We start from the raw sequence: 26952 nt of genomic DNA, 5'->3' as shown, positions 1-26952 counted from the left end.
CTACAGGTTTCTAAAGCTCTCTAAAGTTTTGTTTTTTTAAAGATTTAAACAACTTTTAGCCCAGTTCACACCTGGCATTAACATCCATCCTGGGTTAGGGATCACAAGTGGACATGTGCAGGTGTGAGATAAGACACATTGAAGATGCATTGACATTACATCTGCTCAGACCACATTCTAAAGTGGTCTGAGACACATATAGCCACATTATTTTAGCAATGTGAACACAAACTGGTTATAGCCACATTACAGGACCACCGACTCAACTGACATCCTCAGCTCAAGCAAAAGAAAAATATCCTTCATGATTCAGGCATTGTGTTTTAGGGTTGTATGTCCATCCATCTATCCATCCTGTTTTCGTAAACACAGCATCTCAAGAATGCCTTAAGGGAATTTCTTCAAACTTGGGAAGAACATTCACTTGATACCAACGATGAAGTGATTAAATTTTGGGTGTCTAAGGTAACTGTCACCTCACATCTTTCCCATTTTTGTGAAAGCGATATCTCAGGAATGCTTTGAGGGGCCTTCTTCAAATTTGGCTCAAAAATTCAATGTGACGCAGGGATGACGTATTGATTTTGGTGGTCGAAGGTCAAGGTGATTATGACCTCACGTCCTATCTGCCCATTCGCAACATCTCATGAACACCTTGAGGGAATGTCTTAAAATGTGGCATAAATATTTACTTGGACTCGAGGATAAACTCATTTGATTTTGGGGGTCAAAGGTCAAGGTCACATCATGCTAAGCAATGCTCGTGAGCACAATACATATTTAGAACACCAAGAGGAAATGTCTTCAAATGTGGCACAAATGTTCACTTGGCTTCAAAAATGCAATGATTTGATTTTGACGGTCAAAGGTTCGAAAGCACTGTCACTTTGACCTCACATCGTTCTTTTTACGCACTATTTTAGGATTTCCTTTAGGGATAGTCTTTGAATGTACCACTTACATTCACTCTGACTAAAAGATGAACTGAGTAGATTTTGGTGATCAAAAGTCAACGGTGAGCGTCAATCTGACCATCGGATCGGTCAGTCCCATTCCTCGCAATGTGATATCTCAGGAACCCCTTTGAGGGAATTCCTTAAAATTTGCTACAGACATTCCCTTGGACTCGAGATGAAAGGATTACAACTTGGTGGTTAAATGTAACTGTGACCTCACAAAAGATGTTTGCTAAAAAATTCAAATATCAAATAGGATAAAATTGTTAATATTATTTTTCATCCATTATTCAACACCATAAGTAAGAAGCAGAAGGGGAGATTGATTACATTTATGGCAGGTATTAAATTGGTAACATTACCCCAGGCTGTCCATCAAAAATTGTGGGGATTGTACTTAAGTTTTATGTGAACCATCCACATTTTAGAATAACAACATATACAAGGGTTTGGACAAATATGCATGTAAATCACAACTTGAGTGATTTGTTATGGCATAAAAACTTCTAGGTGCTATATTCTAGGTTTTTGTGGTACTATTTTTATTTTATTTTTTTATTTAGTTTGCCTCAGCCAACAACTGTGGAAGACTTGCACAGTCTATTTATCGATGTATTCGGATCAAGCCTGACAGGGTTCAGGTTGATAACTTTAAACACTGTTTTTAAACATTTAAGTTTAAGGAATGAGTTTCAACTTTTGCTGTATATTATGAGCACAAAATGAAACAAGACAAATAACTGGACCCTGACACTATAAAGCCACTCAATCAATTTTTCTCATCAGATTATTTTCCTCTATCTGGTGTGACATGCATTTGCTGCATCCATGCTGTTGTAATAATTTGAAACAACTTGGCGATGTTATTTCTTAAATGCAGTATATTAGGTCAGATCTAAATCATCATCGTAATCATAACATTTATTCACAACAAAGTTGAATGGAAATATAGAAAAAGGAGTGGTGTTGGAATATAAGTGATTTTGGTGTATTTGTTTAAGAGCACTTCAAATGTTGTATGAAATAATTTGTGATAGACAAGAATAATTTACAGATGTGAAATTCATCATAAGCAGGCTAACTGACGACACTTAAATTGAGGCTTGAGTAAGCAAGGATGTCTCATTTTGTTAAATGCTTGTTGCTTTAACTCTTCTCTCTCCACGTAGCTCTACATGAACATGCTGTACATTTACGCATTTATTCGCATTCGTATATTTGTGTGATGGATTTATCTAAATATAGGGCAGGGAAGTAACATCCAATCACAAGTGGTCACTTGAGATAAACGTGGAGACCCATTCAAACTCCAGGTGTAAACTGATGTATTTATCAGATTACCTAAAATACGTGTTAATACCAGGTCTAAACGAGGCCTTTGAAGCATTAAACAAGTTTAAAAATACTGACATTGCATTGTAACCGGCATTGGCCCCATGGTCACCTGGACGCAAAGGCTGCGGTTTCATATTTAAACCTTTCCCTTGGCAAACCAGTCTGAGGCTTTTACTGTAAAGCAGCTACAGGAAATGTCAAGTATTGGCATGCTAGTAAAAACGGGTAATTCTAAACAAATAAATATTTTAGGCTATTCAATTAGCATACCGGTGGTCAGTGTATGTGCAACCACCAGTAAGAGGCTGTAACATTACCACTCAACATTCTGCTCACGGTGCATTTGCAACAAAAGATTATTGTAGATTGTAATTTTTCCCCAACTGCGCTCATAAAATAGTTTTCTGGTTCTCGTATATCTACGTATTTTACGGGGCAAATACACGTGAAGTACTCGCACTTTAGAGCCCAGGTAGACAGTGAAATCAGGGTTCTTACTTTAGCCAGTTTCAAGTAAATGATGATAAAACTGTTTGTTTCATGTGCACAGACCCTCTTAAGCCGTGTTTCACGACCACCATGGCTCACACCATGTCAAATAGAAACTATCTGGAGTATCAGCTCTTCACCATTTGTTTCCAGTGGTACTTTACAGAGGTATATTGTCCTCCCAGCAGCTCGGGTTCAAAAACACATCCTTCAGGACAAAACCTACAACACAAATGAAAGAGAAAATACATTAGTAATATCTACTCTTGAACAGTCAATGTGATTTACAGCATCAAATCCAGAAATGACATTTAATGGACATTGCCGTGGCCAAAGACGTGGGTTTGCTGGTCTCGCATAACCAGACCCATCTCCACTGTGCTGTGTCAGTGCACACTCTAATGTTCAAACACTTTGTATTTTTTGGCATCATTAAAGTCCACCTGACAATGTGGAAAGCTAATTCCCACTGATATTCCTGTCAGACCTACGTCTGACTGATTACATTCGTTTTTATGTGAAAAAAAAACCTACAGCCAAATAGTGTCAGTCCAAGAGTGTCTTTCAGTGGCCCCAGTACACAATATTCTCTCGTTGCCAGGGCACAAGTTTCATACCCGACTGGTCTCTGAATCAGTGGTTTGTTCAATGCTAAAATGTTTCTTCAAGTTCATGACTGCTAAATCAAACTCTTATTTTCCATTTCATTTCACACAAAAAAAACCATCTCTCTCCCTCATTATTACCCCCTCGTTTCTATCCACCCCTCCTCCACAACCTCCCAACATTTCATCGCTGGCACATAAGGAAGCTTATCTGTGACAAGTTCAGGCAGATCTGCGGTGAGCTTATCCAAACGGGAAGTTAGGAAAAGAAAGAGAAAGACTGAAAAGGACACTATTCATCTCACTGAGCAGACCAAACTTCACCCAGTGTATGCACACACACACACACACACACACACACACACACACACACACACACACACACACACACACACACACACACACACACACACACACACACACACACACACACACACACACACACCTCTTTCCCTGCCATACTAAGAGCATTATAAAGCTTTCTTTGTTGGTGGCAATCCCCTGTATGTGGGAATGAGGGTAAAGGCCTGGCAAGAGGCCAAAGACAAAAAAACAACGATTTCCTGGAGCATATATTTGTGAGAATTCTCATTCACCCAAGTCATTGTCGGTCTAAGTGTTAACCGAAAGCGACTGGACTTGTTTTGCAATTTTTTTTTAAGATGTTTAAATCTCTTGTGCAAAAATGAGTCGTTTAAGGTTGTTCAGGGTCACAATAGTCCTGGTGAAAATAAGTGTTGAGCTTCCAGGGAAGGAATGTCAGGATTTCCTTATAAGTGGTTGACGAGTGGTGTCGTAGCCAACCTCCTCTGTTCAGAGATGGTTATTTCACTTTGACATCGATGTGTTCTTTAATTCCTCTTTCAAACCATTGGTCTTCCCTGGCCAAAGTGTGTACATTGTTTTGCTCAAGTGAGTGTCTCTTGCCCTTCAGATGTTAATGGACTGCTGAGTCCTATCCTGAGGAGTTGGCTGTCATTTGTTGTGCTATAACCTTGTGAAGCAGTTGTTATGTTTCCCCAGATGAGTGCAGCTTTTCCTTGCAGCTCTCAACTGCATACACTGCATTGCTCTGCTCATGCCTGGGTGTTCTGCCCATAAATATTAACATTGGGCCTCATTTAACAACATCTTCCTCAAATTTGTTCTTAAATTTGTTGCTAAGAGAAGACCTAAGAAAAGTCTACGTCAAATTTATGATGCGATTTTAAAACAGATTTGTTCGCACTTGTGTTCTTATAAATGATGAATGCCATGGTCCTCGTAAGTTCAGAGCGCCCCAGTTGTTCCTAATTAGCAGGCAAACGTTCTGCCAATGCTCACAAAAGGACTTAATTTTAAGTTACAAACAATTGCTGTCAACTTGGAAAGCAAGTATGTTGTCCGGTCCTTAGGGTGTTAGTTTTTATTCCAAACAAGCAGACTTCAAGAGGTCAAGCACACTGATTTACGATTTGGTGAGAGCCTGAAATAATCAAATCTAAACCAAAAAAAAAAAGACTCCCTTAAGGCCAGGAGGTGGCAGAAGCAAGTATTAATTACTTAGTCCAAAGCCCTGAGCTCTGTGGTTTTCATGTCCCAGGCAGAAAGGTGCTTTACAGTCCTGTGGAGATAATCCTAAGAAAGCACTAGTCTGGAACCTAATGCAGCAGAGACAGGAATAACTGGCATGTTAACTCGTAGACGGTTTCAACCAATATAGTGAAATAGTCAAAAATACAGTGAACTGGGCTGCTGTCACTCCAGGCCGATTTCATTCAGAAAAGGTTTCCCCCATTACTCCAGTGAATAATCCTGTCAGACTCAACTTCATTCAGAGTTTCAAACACACTAGAACAGGGCTCTCCTACGCACTGCTCGCAAGCTACCAGTAGCGCATTACCCGTTTCCAAGTGACCAAGAATGTTCGAACAATATGCAGACTTACTTGAGCGGGCTGCCCAGGTATATTGATGGCCGCCCCATGTATATTTGATGATCCATTTAGTCATTTTCCATGTTTTTTGGTTTGTTTTTTTAACCTGTCAGAGAGAACGACGCTATCAACGCGATCAATTAAAGACTGGACAACCTCCTCGCTCTCCTTCACCTGCGTCTGGTCTGCATCGTGTCAGTGCAGCAGAGGTTGAGCTCCGCCCTTCGTGAAACACAAAGAGATCAGAGGACTGTGGCTAGTGCAACCTGCAACGTGCCAGCAAAACACAGCAGAGACTCTCACACTGAGCAGAAAAGAAACGGTGCACATAAATTAGGAAAATAGCATTCAGGGTTCGACGTAACATTTTTTCCCCCCCTCACTGACCCACTTGGCGAGTAGGTCAGAGGATTACTGGTCCCTCGAATATTTTCACTGGCCCAGCGGCCAAAAAGTGAAAATAACGTTTCCCCATAATTTGGTGATTTATTCATTTATAATATCAGAACAGAACTTTTGATCATACCATCTCAGTGAATAATAAGAAACTCTTGTGTCAAAAACCTACACAATACTGAGAGATTTCAGTGTTTACCCTAGGTTGAGAATAACCATGTGGTGGTGGGTGGAGTGACCCGTGACTGATGCGTGTGCAGGGACTCGCATACTTTTGTTCGGCATAGTGTGGCTAACTACTTTTCTGCAGATGAAAATTTACAGACGTCCCCGAAATGCCTCGGATGCAAAATATCAGTGGAAACTATAATTTACTGGAGGTTCCCTAAACGCTTCGCGGGTACGGCAGGTATAGTTTGAGGTCTGCAAAAAAAATGGGAAACAGCTCGTCTCCACTCAGTTACTGCAGTAACTGACAGGTGTGGCCGAAAATAAGATAATAATGCGCTCAAAAGCACATGTCCGCGCAGCGAGTTATTGTGTAAACTCTGCTGTCAGGGATGATCAGTCTGAGAGGGGTGGAGCGGTGGAGCACTTCTTTCTTCCCAAATGCATTGTAGCGAACCACGATAAGTTTTGACAACATCATCTAAAACTTGCTCACACTGTAGACTCTGATTGGTCGCTACTGGCCTGAGTGGGCCAGTGCCTGACCAACCCACCTGCCCTCCATAAACCTTTACTCGCCCCCTGGCCATAGGTTAGCTTTATTTGACACTTTTTAAACCACGTTGGTTACACACGAGTCACGTGCACTGCAGTAGGCAGTGCCCCCCCCCCCCCCGAATTGAAAATGAAAAGAGATGCGTACAAAAAAAAAAAAAGCATGCACATTCTGTTGAATTTAAGCTGTTGTGATACAAAATGTGAGTATCAATTTGTTACCTTTTAAGATAACTGACATTTTATAGCTTGCAGAACAGGAACAACCTGCATTTTGCAATAAATTCACTTTATTACTCTATGGACACTTAGCAGTAATGACCTGCTTCTATTGGTAGTCAAAATAATGTTTCAAAACAGAAAAATGGGCACCTGATGTGGGGTTTGTCCATTTCCTCTTTTTAATCTCTATTAAAAAGACACTTTTTTTTTCAGAATTGCATTTATGCTGTTTTAGGGAGATTGTGTTTCAACCTCTCTCATTATTGTCTTTTGATGTCTAGTATTTTTGTACTTTTACCTACCATTATATGGTAATATTCACATTATATAGTAAAGCACTACTGTTATTACTACTGAAGGACACAAGAAGCATCATGATCCCACCAACACCGTCTCATTTTGAGAACACCGAGAACTAGATAGCATGAAAAGTCTTGCTATATCTAGTCAAATTAGAATTATAGACTTTTTTCTTTTTCAGTAAAACTTTCCATTTCACATTTTAGTTTTTCAATGACAATTTTTTTTTTCTTCCCAAATTACCAAAACGGTTAGCGGGGAAAAACAAAAAGAATATCGTTTCTAACGCGGATTTATAAATTCTCAAATGTTAGCAATGTTGCCCTATAGTGCGACACGGCCGGTTGAGGATGGTGATTGGTGTTGGGTGAACACTATTGTGTTGTGTGTGTGTGTGTGTGTGTGTGTGTGTGAGCGGGTGGCAGTGCTGACTCATCAGGATGTCATTAGGGTTCAGCACGTAGCAAAATGTCCGGCCAGTCAATCAAATGACAAATGATGAATGAATAGGTTGGTTTTTAACAAAGCTTCGACACTCTACCCGGATTTGTTTTGATATGTTGAACTGCCAAATATGGTGCTAGCAAAAACGAGTGGGAGCCTTGTTCTCAAAAAGGAGAGGTTTGGGATCATAAACTCCTTAACTTGTATTAATGTATTGTTAAGGTGACAGGTAGTTGTGGGCCCTGTGGCAAACAGGACCATCAGAGTAGAATATCTGTTGGACAAACCATAATCTGTGAGTGTCCATAAAACAACAAGAGCATTCTTGAGAGGCATATTTAATTAAGTGATCATCCGCTTCTTTGATTCCAGCCTTTCGCTCATTTTCCATTCAGCCAAGGGAGACAGAGGAGGACAATACCAGGGACAGAGCATATTCGAAGTGAAAAATCTGGCAGTGACATAAGTGGACGGGAACAGGGTTACAGGGAGACAATAGTGAAATGGGATGAAGGGGGTGAGGAAGAAAAGAGGGGGGAAACAACGAGGGAAATTGCAACAAAGGAGTGATCGCAAGCCTCAGTGCCCACCGAGAACTGATGGAATGTGACTAATGATAATAAGCCAGAGAGATAGGGAGTGAAGGAAGAGGAGGATGAGGTGGCCATTAATTACAGTCCCTACCAGTAATGTCCCTTTCAACGCCCACTCATGGGCAGAACAAAAGAGAGGGCAAATAAAGCAAGTTTCTCCAGAGTGACACGCCCGTGACCGTAAATACATAAATGGGCACAAACGAGCACACACCAAAGCATATCATGAGAAGTCCTCCTCTATACACTTGAAAAAAAGAAATACACTCCAAAATGCCCCACCCACACACAAACACACAGACGCACACACACACCCCCACTTGAGAGAACACAGCCCTCTCTAATCAGTTATTTCCTTTACATCAACAAACGCCATTTACAAAGGATGCTTTTGTGGCTGTGAGAGCTCAGTGCTCGACTACACCGACGCTATTACTGCTGTGCTGTAAGAGCTGTGTAAATTTATTAGGACAAGCTTGTGTGTGTGTGTGTGTGTGTGTGTGTGTGTGTGTGTGTGTGTGTGTGTGTGTGTGTGTGTGTGTGTGTGTGTGTGTGTGTGTAAATCAAAGATAAAAGCGAAAGACATTCTTCCTGTAAGTTTTATCTAAGGCATTCTCAGTGTGAATGGGTCTCACACTCTCTCTCTCTTTTTGTGCACGTGCGGGTGAGCAAAAGTAGCAGGTCTTACTGTGTCATAACTCAGCCGCTCGCTCACAGTGGCTGCATTAGTTGGCCTGCAAGTACTGGGACTGAACAGGCCCGGCTTGCTGGCTGGCTGACAACAAGTTATTTATAGATAAACCCTCAACAATTGCCGCCCATCTAAAATAACACATTCCTCCCCCGACTGATGAACTTCACAGTGAGTGAGGATAAGAAGGGGGAAGACAAGGAGGGGAATCATTACCCTGCGCACTGTTCCAGAATAGTCCTTCCAGAAATCAAGTCCCTGGGTTTGCAGGTTTCAGGTCCATTTAAGGGCTGAAGCCCCTCAATGACATGACATGACGGTGAGCTTTTCTGGACATGTTTCAGTGATCAACCACTTGTCGCTGGGTGGGTAAAAGGAAGTTCCCATGGTTGTTAAACTTTATGGTCCTGAAGAAACCACCTTGGGGTGACAGAAACTGAGCCTGGATACAAAAGAGGACGGATATCCGGGTCTCAGGGCTCACCTCTGCTTTTGGTTGAAGCTCAAGGGGCCTTTGACCAAATGCGTGCATGTGCTTCCCTCTGCTCTCACCATAAATCCATGTTGCTTTGCATATAAAGGCTGCCTTTTTCTTGAACCCAGTTAGATGTGATGTCAGACACAGCAGGTATTTTTGCAAAATTTATGACTTTCGTTTCAGTGCCGTCTTAGGCTCATCTTCCAGTCAAATGACAACAAATCAGACCGCAAACTTCTAATCCAGTCAGTAGATGGCAGGACAATAACTATATTTTACAAAGGCAAAAATCTAATTTGAATGCAAATTTAGGATTTATGATTTAATAGTCATATCTCTTATTCTGGAGCACTGGAGCCAACATATGGTTATTTTAACTTTTTTTTTCTCTCTCTCTCTCTCTCTCTCTTCCTGAAACTACAACTTCAATTAAGGTTTACATCTTAATTAGGATCTGCCTTATATCAATTACCATCCATTCAAAAGTACACAGACAGATCAAATGTAAGATTTTAAAGTTTTTAAACAAAATGATAATTTTACCACAACCCAAATTACAGATAATTAGTCAGTTATACTTTATTATCAGTACTGATGAAGTGTTCACTTCTGCAACATGAGCAAACACTCAAATCAAGCTGCATTAGTCTTTTAAGTTATATCAGCATAATAAAGTAAGGTTGGTTATCATTGAATATAAAACTTGCTCGTTATTGTTTAGGGAGGTGGAGAATTGGATGGGAACTTACACCCAAATGCCCTCTCCAGTGGGGTTCGTTTTTGCTCCAAACTTTTTGCAGATAACATCTGGATGATGCCTTGTTAAATGGTTTTGGAGATTTGTGGTATTTCCACAGTATTTCACCTTCATTTTGCATATCTTGCACAGATATTCTGCTTCTTGCTCTTTACTGTCTTCAAAGTTTTTAAATACAAAAAGCACTCAAACATCTGCCTTTAAACTTGCCGACGCCTTCTGTAGAACCACGTCCGCCATGTTTTTAATACCTCACGGGGCCAGATCTTGCTGCGTGAGGCGGCTGCTCACGCGACATGAACATAGTTAAAGCTTCATGCATCCACAGTATAAGGCTATAGACTGTAAAAAGCACATTAAAAGATCGGTTTTGGGATTTTATGAATCAATTAGAGCTGGTATCATTGTTTTCAGATATCATGAAAAAACAAACTTCATTTTTAGTACCATCAAAAACATACACTGCCTTTTTAACATCATGTGTTGTAATGCAAAACACTTGCCGTCAGAGGTCAGTAATCATACAGGCACCTACAGAAACGGGCAGGTGGCAGAGCTGAGAAATATGTCAACCACTGGTGGGATAATAGAGTCCCCGTTCAGGGGCATTTGGGGTTCAAATTCAGTTCACTGACAAAATTCCATTGGAAGAGGTACTTGATACAGTGCTACTGCCCTTCCCTCCCTTGGTAGGTCTTATCACAACGTGGTCCTGCTAACACCTAAGTATATCCATCTGGTGCAGTGGCAGCCTGATACTAAACGGACTGTGAGGAGGTGGACACAGGAGGGTAATGATGCCCTGCAGGACTGCTTTGAATCCACGGACTGGGATGTGCTTTGTGGACCACATGGGGAGGATATCAACAGCATGACAGACTACATCACAGAATACATTCAATTCTGCGAACACATCACCTTGCCAGCCCGGACTGTACACCGCCTCCCCAACAACAAGCCGTGGATCACCAGGGACCCGAAAGTTCTTCTCAATAAGACGAAAACAGCCTTCAGGTCTGGGTACAGAGATGAGTTCAGGAGTGTGAAGTGCGACCTGAAGGAGAACCTCAGGGAGTGTAAGGATTCCTGCAGGAGGAAGCTGGAGGCCAAACTCTAGCAGAACAACGTGTGGGAGGTGTGGACTGGAATGAAGGAGATAACCGGGTTCAAGGAGAGAGAGAGGCAACCAGGGGGCTCCCTGGAGAAGGCAAATGAGCTAAACTGTTTCTTCAACAGGTTTAGTTCACAGCCCTCATCAGCTGGAGAGACTCCACCAAAGCAAGGCTGCAGGATCTGACGGTATCAGCCCCAGGGTCCTGAGGACCTGCGCCATACAGCTGTCTGAGGTCCTGCAACACCTCTTCAACCTGACCATGAAGCAGGAGGAAGTCCCGGTGCTGTGGAAGACGTCGTGCCTGGTACCTATTCCTAAGAAGACGACTCCATCTGGCCTCAACGACTATCGACCCGTTGCCCTCACATCTCATGTGATCAAGGTGCTGGAGAGGCTGGTCTTGGGCCACTTCAGACCACAGGTGAAATCATCACCGGACCCTCCGCAATTAATTCGCATACCAGCCTCATGTGGGAGTGGACGATGCCATCATCTACCTGCTGCAATGAACTCAGTCACATCTGGACGGAACCGGTGGCTCGGTGAGAATCACTTTCTTTGATTTCTCCAGTGCATTTAACACCATCCAACCACTGCTGCTGAGTGAGAAGCTGCGGGTGGTGGGGGTGGACACGTCCACCGTCTCCTGGATCACCGACTACCTGACAGGAAGACCACAGTTTGTCCGACTGGGCAGTGTGCTGTCTGATACGGTGGTCGGTGGTACGGGAGCCCCACAGGGAACTGTTCTGTCTGTCACTGACACTGGTGGATAAGAGATGGACGGGAGGAGGAGTACAGGGCAGTAGTGGATGACTTTGTGGAGTGGGCTGGTAGAAATCAGCTGCTTCTGAACATGGCCGAGACCAGAGAGATGGTGATGGACTTCAGAAGGAAGACGATGGCTCCACTACCACTGAGGACGGGAGAGGATGTGGACATGGTGGAGAAGTACAAGTTGCTGGGTGTCTCTATCGACAACAGACTGAGCTGGAAGACCAACATCAACAGTTATTTAGTTGATTTACTCTCAAAAGTTACAAAGGAAGAACTGAGACATGATGGGAAATGCTAATACATTTTGGCAGAGATGAGGGGCTAAAACCGAGCTCCTCAGAGCTGTAGAAGTTAACAAATCGTTTTTTTTTTAATATAATTTGGAGTCGCGCTTCCAATTCACTGAGACTCGCCTTCATCACAGCAAACAAACTACATTAGTTACATGTTGGATTGTTACTGCAGGAGGCAGAGGAATAACTAAACCTAAGGCACACTGAGCAGCAGAGAGGCGAGGGAGAGAAGCCGCCGCTAACTGCTAAGCTAAAGTAGCTAACAGCTGTGAGATCCGCCTTTGTATTTTATTTTGATCACATTCTGTGTTAATAAAAGGGCTTGTTGCATTTCACTTGCTACTTTGACCTACAAATGAATATTCAACCCACTTTGTAGAAAATGTCGAGATATACATTACATATATCGCCACTCAGCCAAAATATATCGGGATATGACCTTTGGTCCATATTGGCCAGCTAGAGTTGGAAGCCCAGATCAAGAAAACCGTTCGGGACATTAGTCGGCTAGCAGAGTTGCAGAAGGGTGTCATGAAAGAAGAGTCAGGCTGTAAAGACTTTCCAACAAAGACTCATCTGGCTGCTGGGTGCAAGAGATACATCAGAGAAGCAAAGACCAGTATTTCCAGCTGCAAGCAACAGCACAATAACAGAGCCAGCCAGAGTTGTGACTGTGAGAGATACTGAAAAGAAAATATGGAAAAAAAAAAAAAAAATAGGCATGCCGCAAGCCTAATACACCAATTGGCTTGTGGACCAGAGCAGACCACAAAAAAAACAACCTTGGAACCAAAAACCGGTCATCATCAGGCTTGAAGTGCCGGACAGCGAAAGGACCTCACATGATCCACTCTTACTGGTTGAAGAAGCTAACAGTGCTCTATGATCACCTGGCAGCAAAAATAAGTGAGCTGCTAGAAGAGGCACTTATCCAGTTTAACTGATGCAGGCAGGATAATTCTGCTCAAACCACCATGTTATCTACTTCGTTTCTGTGCATTTGTTTTAATTGAGCTCAGTGTGAAAGGCTCTACTACATTTTGCTTCCTACACTGGTGCCTGCAATGCTCTTTTTAAAAGAAAGAGTTAAAGTTGAAACACACCAATTTCATTGGTTAATTTTATTGCAGTGGTATATACAAAAAAAAAATAGTATAGAGAGTATCGTGACAACCTTAGCAAAGTCTAATTTTTCCTTCAAATTAAGTGATAATCATCGAGGTGCACACACTTTTGCCACTCACAGATGTCATGTCAGATCATTTACCTCAATAAATAAATGACCTGATCATGTTTTACATTATCTTCATGCCGAAATATGGATCAGGGGCTAGATGTAATTAATCAAAAATAAAAATTGTATTATATGATAAAGAGTAGCGAGAAACATCAAAGAGGAGAGGGGATGAAAAAAGAAATGGGGACACAACAGTATTCATCCAACAGAAGATTCTAATAACCATTACTACACTTCCAACAAAAAGGCATTGAGCATGTTACCAGCTAAAGCCTCCAGAATTCAGTTCTGGATTACAAATCACTGAAGGCATTGCAGTCAATAGCTCTGCTGTCGCAGCAGGACCCTTGGTCAGCACGACAGCCCTTATCCTGAGGCAAGTTACCCAAACATCACCTCTGACACTAATTTGTTCTGTCCCACTAGCTCTGTCTCTGCCCACAGCAGATCCTGGGGCCGTTGTGGACACAGTTGTGTGCCACCAGACCTTGTTGGGACCAGTGGATTTCCACGCTGTCTGCCATCTTGCGCCCTGAGGCTGTGTGTTTTGAGAGTTCATGGAGGACTAGCCGGATGGCACATCCAGCCGACTACATTGCAGTTTGTTGCTGTTTTGTTTCTATTTTGTTTTCATTTTTTTATAGATTGTCAGAGGTCCTCACTACAAAAGGATCCTAATCTTGACCCAGAGCAAACATTTTGGTGCAGAAAAATATAATATCCACATTAAAACAGATTAAAACAAGTCATTACCCTGAATATATATGGATGGAAATGTGTAAAAAAAAAAAACATCACAAAACAACAACATTAGACTTGTAGAATGGAACTTCGCTGGCATATATTCAGTCCAACTACATAAATCAGTCACTAAATGGCATACAACCCGATGTCCAGAGTTCTTTAAGGGAATTTTTTTTTTTGTAAATGGAGCAGATGAAACAACTGTTTATTAGAAAAAAAGGCCAATGTGCAAAGACAGATGAAGAAAATTTTCATTTTAACAGAAACTGAAGCTACAGCTCATGTCTGCATTCCACTGGGCTGATATATCAGCAGTAGTCAAGGTCATATAAAGAGTAAGTTTCTGTTTAGCAATAATACTCTTGGAAGGACAACGGAAAATGTGTGTATGTGCGTATACACTTGAGCTGGTGAACATTTGCGTTTTCATAAGGCTACGTCTTCACAGGCAAATTATAGTCTGCGTTTTTACATGCTGATTATGGCAAGGAGAACTATGCACACATTATCAGAAGGAATGCAGAAACTCCTTCGACAGAGAGCAAAAAGTAGAAAGAACAGGAGCTATTTTTTTCCTCTGCTCATTTCCATCAGCAAGATGTACAGCAGTAATTGGCCTTTCCGCAGCTGTAAACGGTTTGCTGCCTAAACACGCAGTTGGAAATACAACACTCAAGAGTGGAGAACAAATGAATGACAACATGGTGAGCAAAAATGAGAAGGTAGGAACACAGTTAGGCAACATGTGTAAACAGCTGTAATGATAACGGCATAAGCGCGATACCGCAGTCAAGGTTAAGCTTATTACTGTAATTATTGTTTTGGGTTTTTTTGCTGGCAAAAGTTATACATAACGTGTGTGATATAAAACCAAATATAAACACAATAGTTATTTTTTTGTTTTAAAAAATAAAATTGGTTTGGCGACAGTAAACTAAACATATAGGGCAATTAATTTGCGCATGTCCAATTATTATACACGATTTCTAGGCTTGAATGGTTGTATGTATTATTTGTCTGCACACTATTAAGCTACTTTATTCTACTCATTATTTCGAGTTCTGCCCTATTAGTAAAGAGCTATTGATAGGAAAAGGGGCTTCATTCCAATTAATGTTATGCCATTGCACAATGTGTTTGAGATCAGAGCTGTTACACAAGCTCAATCAGGAACACAGCCTTGGATTGGTCAACAGACCCAACCCAAGGCATTATGGGGTTTCTAATGGACTGTTAACAGACTGCTGAACCACAAAACTGTTTTTAACATGGAAAAATGGATAAATAATCCCAGAAGACAATGAGTGTTAGATGTATCATAGATATATTTTACAGTCTCCAAAAAGAAAATGCTGTTAAAGGATTGATAACAAAGCTTTTGAAAGGGATGCAATCGCACTGAAGTTCACAGTGCAAATGTTTGAGCGTAATTTACAGAGCATATGTTGGGACAGTACAATAATATGATGGGCATAGCACAACGGTTTGGCGGACAATTGTTGTCAACCACCAAGCTGCTATTTGACTGCAGTAAAAAAAAAAAAAAAAAAAAAAATCCATACCATCACAGCCGTAGCGGGAGTGTGTACCTGTACCGAACAGTAAAGCTCAAGAGAAAGAATCCTGCTGGTGTAGCCTCGTCCTGGCTGCATCATACTGGCGGCCTCTCATAGTATGTACCTGCAATCAGGCAGTTGGCACTCGCCATGAAAGTAGTCAATTTCAGCCGTATAATATGAAGGGCAACTCAGGTTAACGACAAGGGAACTGCAATTAAATAACATACAACACCACGACATCAGTGACGTTTCCAGCACAATGATCTTCATCAGCATTGTTAATAAACGAATTGCATCGGGAGCTTCGAGAGGTTGCTTTATCTACTTTAGGTTATGTTTTAAGTTATATATTCCTCCTACCGCTGTGCCACAGACGCATTTGTGTTTACCCCAAAAACTGGCCACACCTACATGCGCTCTCAACGCACAGAGTGAGCGGGTGGCAACTTGACAGCAATATCTTTGTTACTTTGCCATCAATGGCGTAGAACCCAAAATGCTTACATCATTATAGACCGCTTTACACGGCTTTGCTCGCTAGTGTCCTCCATTTTACCTTCGTCTGATCAAAATCGAACTAATGATCATAACCTGTCAAATAGGGGCTGCAATAGGTGGCGTTGACAGTAATTTCTTAGAGTGCCCTCTGCTGGAGGACAATGAAAACTACTTCAAACAGTCCACCGCACAGACAGACTATATATTTGAATTTAAAGGGCTCGTTACAGTTTGAATGGTAATTACGTTCGAACGAACGCTCTAATTTAGAATAAAAAGTGACAGCCTGAGAATTGCCTAATTATTTTCTTAATGAATCACATGTTTGGTTGTAGCATTTCTAAAAATTGTGAGAAATGCCATCACCATTACCCAGAGCCCAGTGACACTTCTAAAATGCCTTTTTTAATCCAACCAATGGATCAAACCTTGCAATGTGTAACATTTTTGGTTTAAAATATTTAAAAAAAATAACTAAAATTGTCAGCAGAATGTGAAAAAAAATCGTATGTTATTTTAAACATGTCTATGTATTGTATGACAAAGATACCTACTGAGGTTGGCATTCGAACTGGCATCTCCACAGCAATGACTCTCTGTAACAACTGTCTGTATTTCTGTTTTAACTGCTGGCTTTTCAGTCTTTTTTTGGAGCATGATAGAATTAGTATTTTCTCATAACGTGAATTAGGATGGTAATTGTGACAGTGTAGAATTTGGAGCCACCCATGAGTGCTTTAATGGAATATCCAGCGGGTTTATCTCCTCCTTAAGCCTCTCTGTGGTTATGCACAGCGTGATTTGCATGTTTTTTGTTTTTTTTGTGGATCTCAGGTTGTTCTTTAAGTACAGAGTTTTGGCTGGCAAGGGAAAGTGTGTATTTACAGCATGTCAACTGTGCATAAAAATCCTGTGGTTGCTGAGTTTTTGCATCGGCCTGTGCGTAGAACATTGACTCAATTTGCAAAGGCAAATTTAGTTGATCTGGCTTTGGGGCTGGAAAAAAGCCAGACCAGATACCTAAAAAGGCTGAACGGAGGGTCATTTTTGACAAAATGGCAGCATCCAGAGTTTCTTTGAGAATGCGATTTTCTGATCCAGAGCTTCCAGGTGTACAGGAATCCCTGTCCTTTTAGCAGTATATGCAGGTGGAAAGAGAAAAGGCTAAAATGGAGCAAGTGAGGTTACGGTTTCCGTTGGAGCGTGAAAGGTTGAGGGTGGAGCAAGCAAAGAAAGCACTAAAAGTAGAAATCCAGCTAGCTTTGGAGCAGGAAAGGTTAAACCTCGAGTTGGTGAGAGGTGTAAAAGCATGCGAGTATCTCTTGTGTTTAGGTTGGGGCAGTTGGAAGTTGGTTCTGGTTTTGATGTTGCTGCTAATCTGCGCTTTTTGCATAAATTTAATTAAAAGGACCCCGATGTGTTTTTTTTTCATTGTTTAAACTTGTTGCAGACACCGGGGGGGGGGGGGGGGGGTTGCCTGATGCTGACAGAGTATTAAGGCTACAGTGTGTTATTACTGGCCAGGCACAAGAGGCCCAATGAATTTCAAGACTTTTAGCTCTCAATGCCTGGCATCTTCAGACATTACTACTTCTAAGTTGTAAACACTGCATACCTTACAGGTACCAGGAAGACACGCATAACACGGACACGTGAAATATGATCAAGTCGCTGGAGAAATGAAACATAAAACACTTGTAGATTAATATATTTTGTTACACGCACACGGAAATCGGCAGCATCTCAACAGACAGGAAGCAATAGTGCAGTGCACACTCTTTATCTATCTGTTCAGAGAAAGGTAGCCAACATGATGCTTCAAGGTTTCCACAAAAAAGGCACTAAGGAGTTAGACTGTAAGCATTATTGGACACGCTCAGGCTAATTTAACAAGATTAATAGTGCTGCTATGAAACAGAGTTCAGAAAAGGATTGGCCTACACAGCCCTCTTAAAAAAAAAAAAAAAAAAAAGACGTAACTGTAGTGAAATTTCATTCCACTCTTACAAGCTAACCACCTCGAAGCACTCGTACACAATACACTATTCTCGGTCTTTCTCTCTTACAAACCAGCATCATAATCCTCTTTTCTTCATAACACCGGTGTTTTTCTGAGAAGCAGTTGGCCGTTGTAAGTCGAGGATAACATTGAAGGCAATGTTCTTGAAGGAAGCAGAGGTTATTTTGCAAAACACAGATAGCACGCCCTCATGGAAGTGAAGGCCAGACCTGCACATATACGCACATACCGTATCAAAGGCTCCTTTCTGTGCCTGCCTGGGCAATAACCGAGGCAGTGCAGAAAGTGAGGGGTAAATGTTATTTTGATTACTGTCTCGTCTGGTCCCAAGTGTTGTGTGTGTGTAAAACACACCAGTATACAAAGAGCCTCTTTGTGGTCCCGTGCAGTTCATGCTGCTTTTCCAAAGCGTTGCCTTGATAAAACATTAGGTCTGTGTTGCTTATGGGGCATACATTATTCTTCCTTTTTATCTTGTAAACTGTTCCCTCTCTTCAGATAGTGCAGTGCCGACAAACAGGAAATGAGGAGAGAGCAAGGGGATGACACGCAAGTCTGGTCAGCCAGGAATCCACCCAGTGACATTTACCTATTGGATGGAACACTGCTGGAGCGTTAAAAAGGCTGCAAGCAGAGTCTGGAGTGAAATAAAACTATACTGTATGACGTTTTCCAACATATGAAAAGAAACTATTTTCTATCGAGGTGGGAAAGCATAAAGTGCTTCCGCCAATCAAGTTTTAACGAGGTGTGAAATCATAAAAAGCCCTGGGCAATCAATCAGATAATAGGTTGACATGGCAAGACAAACATGAACTCGAGCTCTAACGCAGTTATGTTCGCGGGAGCCTCAACCACATTGTTATTTGTGAACAAATCTATAGAGCAAAATATAACCACAGCAGTTCTTGCAACAGATTCTCTGTAAAAGTAACAACATCAAAAACAAACTTAAAGTCTCTTTCCCGGACGAGGTGGTAAGACTTGGCCACTTCCAGATTTAAGCGCTTTCTTGTTTCTCAACTGCAGAGACTCAGCTCTGGTATTTTCTGGAAAACAAGTGAGAAGGTGCTTACAGCCATCGAAACATTTCCAAGTAATGCTAAATACCTGGGATTCTACTTGAAGGTGAGCACTGCCGTGTTGAACCTGCTGCTGCTGCTGCTGCTGCTTTATCCCGGACGTAGTGCTTCAGGCTAGGATAGGAAACCACGCGCCCGCAGCCTTTTATGGAGCACACTCCAGCGATTTGGATCTACTTACAATGCAAATGTAGTCAAAATTTCTGGATTTGTCATGGGGGAGGGTAGACACTGTTTGTCTTTGCGTGCGTGTGTGTGTGTGCATGAGATAGAGATCGAGAGTGTTTACAGGTCACAAATGTTACTTTGCACTGTAATACAGCCAAAGAGCTTTGGCACTGAAGCAGCAGGTAATATCTAACAACAAATCTACTGAGCCACAATCGGCCACCTAGACAGTGGACTTGTCATTATGGTTTGAGCCACCCTTCGGTAAACAAGCACATGTAGCTGCTGACTGGAGCAAAGCATGTTGGTTTAAAAGAACTGTCATTCAGAGGAACAACAAGGAAAGATAATTAAACTTTTTTTTTTTTTTTTTTTACAGATTCCTGTCAGACTCGAGACTGAATACAAATTGTTTACTTGCGGCTGTGCACACTGGAGAGTGCCAGTAATATCATCAGTGTGACCGTTTTTGTCTCGCCTCCCATTTTACAAGCCAGAGGTTTACAATAAGGTAGTCTGACTCAGTATGTAGTGTTATCATAAATCTCTTTTGGCATGTGCCCTCACACCTAGCCAGGCAGACCAAGCACATGATATTATGACGATAGATTGCCAATGTGGTCGGAAGTTTGGACATGACTGGCATGGCATTATTGGGCTTTCAAAATGTCGTTTCTCTGGGGACTTTACAACATGCATCTTTAATAGAAAAAAACCCAAACAAGAATTTGTAATTTATTTAGGGTCAAGATTATTAATACAGGGGTCAAAAATATACAAACGGCACACCTAATATTTGGTTAAATATCCCTTGGCAAATTGCACCTTGACTACACTCATTTGGTGACCGTCATCAAGCTTCTAGGGATCTCTGGTTGGATATTTGACCAAATTTGTTGGCAGGATTAGTAGTTCAATTAAATTTGTTGGTTTCCCAGCATGCACCCAAATTTTAAGGAAAGTGTCCTTGGGAAAAACACTGTACCCCAAGTTGCTGCACATGAAAGGCAAGCAACAAGAATGGCAGTTCTGTGGCCATTCATGTACAATGTTTTGTAAATTTCTATAATAAAAAGGTACAATACAAGTGCAGACCATTTACCATATTTTTGATAGGGTTGAGGTCAGTGATGAGCGATATTGAGAGCAGATAGTTATAAATAAAAAAAAGTATTAATTATAATAGATTATTATTAATAATCATACAAGTATGATTAAGGATCAATAATCACAGGGCACCACATTGGTATCAGGGACCAATAACCAAATTGGAAATTCAGTCTTAAAAGGGGCGTCCACAACATTTCTTTATTCAAAAGAAATGTTTTGTTCTAATACAAATTTAATAGTTATGAGTGAATTTTAAATACCAGTTTTGCTTGAAATGCCCATCCCTCAAATATAGACTATTCTAAAGGGTTCATAAACTTTCAAACACCACTGTGACTTGTAAAATGATGACGTCATTTAAAATGAGTTCAGATTGCAGAACCTCAAAGGCCAATAAGGCATTCGGGACGGTGACTAGTCAATTAATTGGATAGTCACATTGTTTGGCCAGTCACAGAATTTCAAGTTATACCCAGAAGAAAACATTAGAGAATAAATGGGGCGTACAGACATAATGTATTGGCTGTAAATGATCCTCCAAGGACAAGAAAGAAAGCAAGAGCCGCATGCACAGATTCATTCAGAAGAATGTGTGCATGGTGTTTATGAAATCCAGTTATGTCTCACACCTCCACTCTGAACAGTTTCATTAATCATCCTGCTCCAGACAGAACAAGGGTCACCTCCCCTGCACTCGCCACACAAACACATCTCTCATTATACAAGAAGGTAGGGGACACCAGCATTCACTGCAACTGCTTTGAAATCACTAAAAGCATCAATCACTTCTAAAACATGTTCTGAGTGACCTTACCTTTGAAAACAGGCAGCAGCTAGCACTTTGCTTACAACAAGCCAAAGGGCATGAACAGGGAGGTAAACACCACACAGCCAACTGGATTTGCAAGGACTTCTACAACAGCTATTGTATGGATATCTCCCCGAATGCCTGTTTTATATTTAAAAAAAAAAAAATAAGAGCAGGACAAATAAAATGACCTGATCCACTATGACTTTATATGATGAAATGGTTGTTAGTTGCAGGCCACAGTTTTTCAGAAGAATAAAGGATTTGAGGTTTACTGACAGAAGAGGATGGTTAGACAATAGGAAAGAAGTCCTTTGTTCTCGTTCTCTCTTTCGCTGTACTTTTCTGTAGGCATGTCCCTGTGAAAAGGGAGTTTTTCACTCCCATTGTAGTCAAATATTTGTTTTGTGGGGATTGTTTAATTATCAGCCCCGAGATCACTGGTGTTAGTAGGAGCTGGATGGGGTCCAGCTCCCACTGACACCAGTATTGACACCAGTATTGACACCTTTGAAGACTGATTCAACAAAGGTAACGGGATTAAGGAGATTAAATGAGTCCCTTCAGGTAATTTCAATCGCAATAATTAACGCAAATTCGAGCAATCTCCGCAATATTTGCAGGAGCCTGCAACTTAGCTAAATTCCTGCAAATTTCCTCACAAAAATGCTGTCAACTAAAGTTCTGACGGCAGTATTATGGCATGAAGTAGCATTTCTAAACAAAACTGGCTTCATTAGCTAAATTTAATGAATTTACAATCAGCACGGCTCTACTTCCTCTCCTCAGCAAACAATCTCTCTGCACTGGAGAAAACCGGGACAAATGGGAAAAAGGGGAAGTGACGGGGTTTGTGGGAAATGTGGCCTTATCAGAAGTTAAATCCCACATCTCTCTCTCTCCACTCTGATCGAAAGATGCTATTCTAATAAACCCAGAGCTCGAGGGGCCACTGGTGCACCTCACCCATCCATCCATCCCCATGTAATGATGTTCCCAGCCAATTCTCAGTGTGACCAGTCCAAACCAAGCCAGTGAAGACATGTAATGTATGTTGTTATGTATGTGGGGGATGATAGGGAGCTGGGACAGGTCAGGGGTTTGATTTATAGCCCATTCCAACCATAGTGATACAATCAACATGCATCAGTGCTCCCATTCTGCATCCATGTTCTCCTCCCCCGGTGGCAGGAAAACAGAGACCTGGAAAACATAGTCGGCGGTTGTGTATTGAGGTTGGTTGATATGCGTGAGCATCTCTCACTCCTGTTCCAGTACAGCTCCCTCAAAAACACAATAGGCAGCCTCCCAGCCACAATTAATCTTCCGCTGGTTGTAGGTTGCAGTTAGCTCATTTAAAAAAGCCAAAAAGGATGACCACAAAGAGTACAGCAGTTATTTAATGAGCAGGCTGCTAGGTGAGCGCTACGGGCGTGCCATATCATATCGTTACCGATAATATCAGTATAAGTTTTTAGACGATATATACAAAAATTTATATTGTGATAAAAGGCAATTTACCGACCTGTTGATGTAATGACGCCAGACTGGTGCGAACTGACGTTTGCAGTTTATCGAGCAATAAGCACGGCTGAGAGCCGCTGTATTCTACAGGTTTTCAGCAGACTGTGAGTTTAATTGACGGACTCGCTATTTCGCCTCCATTCCTCCGCTGTCCGCTTCACGCACGGAGCGCAGCATATGCACAGGTGAAGTACTCGACTCGTTATTAAATGGGAAAACGTCTACCCTAAACTTCAGAAAATCAGGCCAGAACATGACCAAGACAATAAGTTTTATCTGCTCCGATTAATATAATAGTGGTTGATATCAATGGGTGAGCATGTATCATCTGGCTTCATGACCCTTGTCCCAGTCGGAGATAAGAATGAATTGGATGTTTCTTTGCATTTTTTTTTATTTATTTTTTTTATCTGGGATGAAGTCTTATTATGGAGAGCTCTCAGAGTTTCAGCAGTTTGGTGGAACTAAAATATTCTTGCCCTAGAGTTAGTTAGCAATTGGTTTAGTTTTTTTATTTTTTTATTACTAATGATTGTAAGGTTACATTTTATGCACACGGTAGTAGAAAAAAGATCGGGCAGACCCCGTCAAGAACCAGACAGGGTCACTACAAACCTTTTGCATTTGTTGACTGTCCACCAGCCCACTGGGATTTATCCCAGCATGCCTGACGAGTTCAGCATCAAACTGCCAATACTTGCCAACAACTTTCTCCAGCAACAGAAAGCAACGCCAATATTAACTTTTCTTTTGCTTCTGTTTTTCGGAGCGTTTCAGCCATCAATGCATTTACTGTTCCATTCATAAAAAGAAGACAAAAGAATACACTCGTTTCTCTTCCTCTTATAGTCGACTGATTGTATATTCAGGCAACTCAGAATTTGGAAATTGTTCATTTGAAACGTCAACCAACTTGGTTGAGGGCATTCGCAGTCTTGAAGCTCAGGAGGTCAACATTATTTATACATTTTTAACAGTATGGCAATTTCACCTTGTTTTCATAGCTGGCAGATTTCTTCCTTTCATCACGTACTCAGCCATGCCAAGTGACATCAAACCTATTTCTCGGAGCTCTTACAAACCTCCCACTTTCCAAGTGGGATATTACTTGCTCAACAGGCGTTCGAGTGTATTCTTCCACTCGGAGGTTGGAGCATTGCCACTTCCCAACTGCTTATGAATGCACCATGGGGGCAGACTGGATGCAACAGTAACTCCCTGTTAAGTGGGCATCTACATAAAGCGTCAACTTTTCCCTTTAAACAACCAATGTAAAATGTAACAATTTTAGCATTGGACACTTTTTCCATTCTTTTGTTGCCCCTGTCCCAACTTTTTTGAAATTAGTTGATATCTGCTAGCTATGAAGTCAAAATGAGCATTATATCTGAGAAACAATACCAATTTCTCAGTTTCAACATTTGATACGTTTTCTTTGCTCTATTTGCCATTAAGTATGGGTTTACATGATATGCAAATCATTATATTCTGTTTATATTTACATTTTACACAGCTACCCGAGATTGTCCAAAACTAAGGTAACATTAATAATAGCTTTTTTTTTTAGCTGAAAACATTGGATATCGCAATATTGTTTTAGTGCCTTTTACCAACACCAACTAAGACGCTGATGTCCTGTATCGGACATGTGTTCTGGACAACAAATAAACCAATGTCAAAGCAGATTTCAGACAGACTTATCTGTGCCTCTGAACCTGAAAATTGTACTTGTAGACTAATCAAAACTTAATTCGGTTTCAACTACTACACAGGGGACTACTACTATTGTAGTCCCGTGTGTGGCAGAGTCAGCGCTGACTGTGTGCTGATCACATTCAGCCGCCGACCTCCACTTCCAAGTTACAGCAGGAAAATCACTAAGCAATGTGTTCAAGCTTCTGGCCTACAAATACACAATCAGATAACAATGGACCTCCAGCCACCGAATGCGACCACACCCTGACTCTGCCACAGACTATCAACAAACACATCTCTGTTTGCTCTTGTCTACAGTCTGTCTGCTCGTTTAAAGTTACAGTCCATGAAACGCAGTCAATCACTTGTAACTGCTCACATTATAACTACTCTTCTTGAAGCCAAACTTGTCTATCAGCTGTTGCATTATCTGATTGTAACTAATACAGGATTTTTCACACATAGAGAGTGGACAAGCCAACAAAGTAGACCCTTTGAACTTGAAATTATATTTTAGAATTCCTTATTTCACTCGTTTCAAACTCTTTTAGATGGTGGGCTAGAATGGTGGCTCCTCAATGCGCAGCAGCCTCCGTGAGGCATTTAGGGAACGTCTACCATCTACCGATAGACTGCATGTGAGGCGTTTAGAAAACATCTGTAAATTAAATTAATAGAAAATCAACTTGGTTACACTCTCCACTTTTAATCTGAATGAGTCTCTGCATGCACAATGGTCGCCCACCACCACAAGTAAATTCTCAACATCTGGGAAACACCGAAATCAGTTATTGCTGAGATTTGGGGACATTCTAACACCAGTCAACAAAGCGTCGTTGTTTACACTCTAATAGGTCAAGAACAACAATTTAAAGACAGATTTTACATTTATTTAGGTTGTCCTACCACCCAAAATTAAAAGAATGCAGAGTTGCACAGCTTCAGTGATGATGAATTTGGATTTTAAAGCATCTCCCCGTGCATGTAGCGGATGTGTTGGCAGAAGTAGTAAACAGCAGATGAGGATAAAAAGTGTATTTGTTTTCACAGGCTGCTGGTTGCCCCTCCTTTGGATCCGTAGACTTTGAAGGAGTCAGGTAACAGATGCACAGGCTGGCAGCAAACTGGAGACCAGTAATTACACAGTCTAACACACACACACACACACACACACACACACACACACACACACACACACACACACACACACACACACACACACACACACACACACACACACACACACACACACACACACACACACACACACACACACACACACATCTAATCAGCAAGTTATCGCAAACAGTCACACTACAGTGCTTCTCCATTTCCCAAATGTCTTCATTAATTCTTCTTCATAGCATCACTCTTATGTGATCGGGCCTGTTCTTTGAGCTCTGCAACTACAATTTAAGTTCTTCTCCAACTAAAGAAAAGACATTCCATTGCCAATTTGATTTGCTCACCAACGTCCTTAAGGACATTCACTTGTGAAACTGCACGTTCATTAGACAAGGTCATCATGGAGACTCGGCACTAGCCCCCCTGCTGTGTGAGGGACGACACACCCTGGTTTAATTGCCTTTCTATGCTCCCAGCTTTATCTGAGAAGTCCCATTTATTATGAAATATGTGTGATAGTTTCATTAGAGCTCTTGTACTAGTGGCTAAATGAGACTAAATATCACTTGATGCAGAAATTACCATCAGACAAAGTGATATGTTCTCAGACAAGTCTAGTGGGTATCTAGCCATAAAAAATAGCACACAAGTTGAACACCCTGGTAGTCTAAAGTCATGCTTCCATAGGATGTGTTGTGTGAGCAGAAAGTTAGCAGAGCAGCAGTCCTGGTGCACTTTGCCTTTTAGTATGGCAAGTTTTACCTGCACTATACAGCCATTAACATGGCATGAATCATATTTTTATTCTTCTATATGTTACGCGTGCAACACAATCACTATAATTGCATATTGGGCTCGAAATGCTTCCGGAACACAAGTGACCCACAGCTACAGTTATTACTAGTGAACTGTGACAACTGCATCTGTCGGGGGACAACGCTCCACAAACAACATTCATGAAGGCTAACGGCACAATAGGTCATGATGTGTGCACTGGGTGCCGCGACACTTAGTAGCTACTGACATTATTGTTCAGCTTGTCAACATACAGTATAGCTGCTATACCCATAACATAGAGCTACTAATGTCTTCACAGTATCCGAATGAGGAGGATAATGAGCAGGAGAGACGGGCGCAAACACACGCAGCCAAACGTATTTAAATATAAGGTGTAGATAATGTGACAAAAAGTCACATGGAGCAAGGAAACTGGATGAGAGACTTTTACAAACAAACTACTGTTTGTGAATATGCAATCTCGATTCGGATCACAATTCATTTTAGCAGCAAGAGA

The 26952-nt window shown here is 41.4% G+C and overlaps 1 protein-coding gene across 1 annotated transcript in view; it reads right to left on the bottom strand.

Moving 5' to 3' along the window:
- Positions 1 to 26952, bottom strand: part of plxnb1b (plexin b1b) — a 110275-nt gene that overhangs the window by 52877 nt on the left and 30446 nt on the right. Inside the window, exon 3 of the mRNA XM_069718751.1 lies at positions 2921 to 3002. The gene's annotated coding sequence lies outside the window, so the exon portion shown is untranslated. The remainder of the gene's footprint in view (positions 1 to 2920; positions 3003 to 26952) is intronic.

Source organism: Brachyistius frenatus, unplaced genomic scaffold (assembly GCF_029030835.1).
Source record: "Brachyistius frenatus isolate BFR_SWC_R1_liver_20210118 unplaced genomic scaffold, ASM2903083v1 Contig_198, whole genome shotgun sequence".
NCBI classification, from domain to species: Eukaryota; Metazoa; Chordata; class Actinopteri; family Embiotocidae; genus Brachyistius; species Brachyistius frenatus.
This window is presented reverse-complemented; position numbering and strand designations above follow the sequence as displayed.